The 4,829-nt window shown below is 31.1% G+C and overlaps 1 pseudogene; it reads left to right on the top strand.

Moving 5' to 3' along the window:
* Positions 1 to 327: 327 nt before the first annotated feature.
* On the top strand, positions 328 to 4,342 carry LOC143066730 (uncharacterized; annotated as a pseudogene).
* Positions 4,343 to 4,829: the final 487 nt, after the last annotated feature.

The raw sequence follows: 4,829 nt of genomic DNA, 5'->3' as shown, positions 1-4,829 counted from the left end.
AACACCAAACTAAGTCTTAATTATCCTTCTTTAGTACAAGGTTTGTGTTTTATTTTCTCTTTTGTAAAAAAAACATGGCTGCCATTGCTATAAATAAATCATAGGGGTGAAATGCAGATTTTGGCTTATAACTCTGAAACTAAAGCAATTAGTATATATTTGACATGGGGTCAAGATCTATATTCCCTTAAATTTTCAGGGGAATCAGACATTGCCTGACCTGTTGTAGGGTTGCTGTCCATATGTAGTGCTTTTATCTTTTAACTTGTCAATCATTTTTTCATTTCAGGTAATTTACAAGCCGATAATGACAGTGATGCAATTCATGCCATTGTTAGTGGGTCAGAAACTGCAACAAGCAGTAGTGGAATAGCTTCAACAGATAACACTAATCCTGTGTGTGGCCCTATTAGTGTAACTGGAATAACAGCATCAGCAGACGGAGCTTATCAGAGAAGGGGCTCAGGAAGGTGTTACAATAGTTTGTCTGGTAACTATATCTTTATTATTTACCTATCTTAAGATGGAAGTATTATGATCTGTTTACATGTCATACTAAAACTAAAAAAAAAACTTATTTTATTCTTAAAACTAAGAAATATTGAACAGATATATCATTCTTGGAAGCAGGGTTTCCGTTGGCAGCCTCCATTTTTACACATTTTGGAAAAGAAAAAAAAATGTTTGCAATGAAAGATTCATCGTTTGCAAAAGAATTTGGCTAAAGAAATTATAACAATTGGATTTTATCCATCTTGTTTACCTTTTACGGGTTTCTTGGACAAAATGAATACTTCATCAGACAATATTGATTTATTTGTCACTTAGGGGCCTTTAACAGTTGACTATACTGTATTGGCTTTGCTCATTGTTAAAGGCCGTACAGTGACCTATAATTGTTAATTTCTATGTCATCTTGGGCTCTTGTGGAGAGTTGTCTCATGTGCAATCATACCACATCTTCTTTTTTTTCTCTTTTGGTTTTTTTGTAAGTAAGGAAAATTGTATGTAAAATATGTTTATGTTTGTTGGCAAAACTAAATTGAAAAAGGCATAGAGGTAAAAAAGAATATTTTCCACCAGCAGAAAAAACATATGTGTGTAAAAATGAACAGGGTTATAAAAATGAAATAAATTTGAATAAAAATACATTAAAAATACTCCTGGTATCAACTATTTTTATGAAGGGTACAATAATGTGAATAATATATATGAGGAGCTAGATTCCTTTTGACATGAAAGTGGGTGTAACACGTAATTAATGAAATCCAGTAATTTAAAAAAAATATTCAATGGAAAACTTTTTTTGTAGGAACAGCTTCCATGATTGGGAAAAAAACAGGAAAGGTTGTTGGCTATAGTGCTCGATATAAGAGATGCAGGAAATGTGATGTGGCAAAATTTAAAAAACGGCTACCAACAAAACATAAATGTCGTAAGAATTGGTGTGGCTCAGCCAAATCTATGGAACCAGACATGATTGTGGAAATACTAAAAGACGCCAAAAAGAAAGATACCCCGGTAATTACACTAATAGGAGATGACGATTGCATAGCATTCAATCGGGCAAGATGTGAAGTCGACTCATGTTTGGAAAAGGTCAGTGACATCAATCATGTAAAGAAGAACATATCAAATAGGCTCCACAAAATAAAAGGCAAATATAAAGAGCTGTCTGTAAAAACAATTACTGCTCTCATTAAAAGTTTTTCTTTCATGTTAGCCCAAAACAAAGGTGACTCAGACAGAATAAAGAACAGTTTACCATCTGTAGTGCTACACCAGTTTGGTAATCATGATGGATGTGGAGATTGGTGCCAAATGAAAAACAAACCCACAGCAAAGCACAGAAATCTACCATGGGGTGCAGATCTCAAAGATGAAAACTTGAAAAAAGATCTTTTAAAAGTGTTTACAGACCTTGACCCGGGAAAGATGAGCAAACTAGATTCCAGTAATCCTAATGAAAGCTTTAACAACACTGTTCGATCAAAGGCCCCAAAAGACAAGCATTACAGTGAGAGTGGAAGTTTAGCTCACAGATTGTCTGCTGCTGTTTGTCAAAAAAATTAAGGCTACAAATATGTTGCACAGGTACTTATAATTTATTTAAATAAAGTAATATAAAAACATTCATCAAATTATTTTTTTAAACAGAATATGGTTTATAAACTTGAAAAACTGTAAAACTGGTTCACTAATTAGGTTAAGTTGAAAGATAAACCATAATCACATGAAACTCATAGATATAAAAAAGAAGATATGGTATGATTGCCAATGAGACAACTCTCCATGAGACAAACTTGACACAGAAATGAACAATTATATATATAGGTGACTATATGGCCTTCAACAATGAGCCAAGCCCATACTGCATAGTCAGCTATAAAAGGCACGAAATGACAATGTAAAACAATTCAGAGCAAACTAACCGCCTTATTTTTATAAAAAAAAATAGAACAAAAAACAAATTTGTAACACTAACACATAAACAAACGACAACCACAGAATTACAGGTTCCTTACTTGAGACAGGCACATACATAGAAAAAAATATATCAAAAAGAATAATATAAATGTTGTTTAGGATGGTAGCTTTGTGAAATGTTATCATACACAATGTAAGACACAGCTCCCAAGTTCTTGTGTGTTTTTTTTAGGTCCATGAAGAGCTTGGTCTTAGTCCTGGAATTGCCACAACAGTAACAGCTGCAATAAGAGACAAGGATGTGAACAGGAAAAGGACTGTAGCAAAGACTAAGGAATTTAAGGTTTGATTTAAAAGCATTTCAGAATTTTCATTCGAACACAATCTTTATACATTAAATGACTTTAAAGGAGATTGATAAATTCTAAACATAGTTTTATGCAGCCTTTTGAAATTTCTTATTTTCATGATAAAAGAAATTAAAAATCCCTGTTTTGTGGGAGTTACATCCCTTTGATCATATGATAGAAAGTTTTTAAATGAAAAAAATCCTCTAAATTGTTGTTTTTTTTAAAAATTTTATATAAAGTATTATCCTATTGTATCATTATAACTATGTGAATAAACATTAAATTTGTCATGCTTTAGAGTGTGTAGACTTTACTTTTACATGAAACAATGCAAAGGAATGTTTATTTCTTATATTTTACAGTTACAACGTTTAAAACTTAAAAGTCAGAGATCTTCAGAAACAAGAAGTCATGAAATCAGGGAAGGGGACACTTACTGCTCAAATGTCATTGGTATGTATAAATTTTATCTGTACGTTTTCAATAAGAATTTAAAAAAACAATAATTGTTCCTACAACATGTTATCAAAGCACTACCCATATATAAAATATATTTCAAAATATTTGATATAAAATTATAGTTATATTAATTTGGGATTTACTATTTTCTAACAAAGAAAGATAATTTTTGTTAGAGTTTTTTGACAACGTAGATGTTTGGGGAATATGATTGAACTTTCATGATGAACAACCTTTCAATATAATTTTGACAATGAAAGAACATGACTAATTTCCATTAATGAAATTGCCCTGCTAACATTATTGGTAAATTATTTATAATACTGTTACTCTCTTTTGTGGTTTGTATTTCATATAACTTATATTATGTTTTTTTTCAAATATCCAAATATACAATTTTCAAATATACAATTATCCAATATATAACAATATCAAAATAAGAAAGAAATTTGAAATCAAAATGTATTTTGAAGATTTAACAAAAAAAAAGTGTTTCCATTACTTTTTCATATGACAGTGGATTACAACACAAAAACCGAAACAGTGTTATTACATCCCTTCTTTCCAATTTTATACATTATATTGAATTTTTCCAGATAGGTCTTCTTACAAGATATAATTTGAGCTCAATTGTATATTTTAGCTGATGCACAAGAACCTGATTTGACAGTTATTCCAGGACCATCAGACGTAGTTTTTCATGAAGATAATGTATCTGAATTTTTTAGTCATTAAAAATTGTAGTTATGTCGTAATTTGATTTTTTCTGTCATCAAAGGTTTTGTCCGACGGCAAGTGCCAGTAATTAACCAGGTAATAAAACCAGTGATCCATGAAGAAATAAAGAAACAACAATTACACGGATTATATATAATTACACCATTTTGTTTGTCGTGTTATTGCGTGTATTTTGTTTTTGTAGGATTTAAAACAAAACTTTGTATTTCTTTCCTTTTTTGTGTGTATTTTTTAATATGTTATTTTGGCTTTATACTTTTATTTGTTTTTAATCAATACTTCGTTGTAATTCGAAAGTGCACAATAAGCGACTATTATCATAAATTCATTTATTAATATTTCATTTTGATAACTATCAACAGATATGAAACATATAGTTTATAAACATATGTAAGTAAGGAAGTAAGTAAGTATGGATGACATTATCAATGAATAAATAAATAAATATAACAAAGAGTCACAAGCAAATATAAGTTATGATTTGTCTATATACACATCAAAGATTTAATATCTTGATTTTGTACGATACACTCTTGGTCTTTTGGTCTGATTTGGTTTTTTTGCTAGTCTTTGCGGGATCGGGATTTCAAAATTAGTGTTCACTGCTCCATTTTTGTAATACTACTGTATGAGCGTTAAGATCCGTGCAATGGGAAAGCCGTCAGCACCTGACTGTCGCGGTAAAACCACCGTCATGCCATGGTTACATGCAAAGATGCTACCGAACCCGTCCTTCACTTAGCATTTTGTAAGTCATACTTTGAAGAGTCGGTTAGATAGCACCCTTCCCTTGGATCTAGCATAAATCCGCTCAAGGCAGTGTATGGCGAATGGAGTTTATAATAGTGTATGCTT

This window comes from Mytilus galloprovincialis, chromosome 3 (genome assembly GCF_965363235.1).
Source record: "Mytilus galloprovincialis chromosome 3, xbMytGall1.hap1.1, whole genome shotgun sequence".
NCBI lineage: Eukaryota > Metazoa > Mollusca > Bivalvia > Mytilida > Mytilidae > Mytilus > Mytilus galloprovincialis.
The sequence above is the reverse complement of the archived record's forward strand: the minus strand, read 5'-3'. Positions and strand labels throughout refer to the sequence as shown.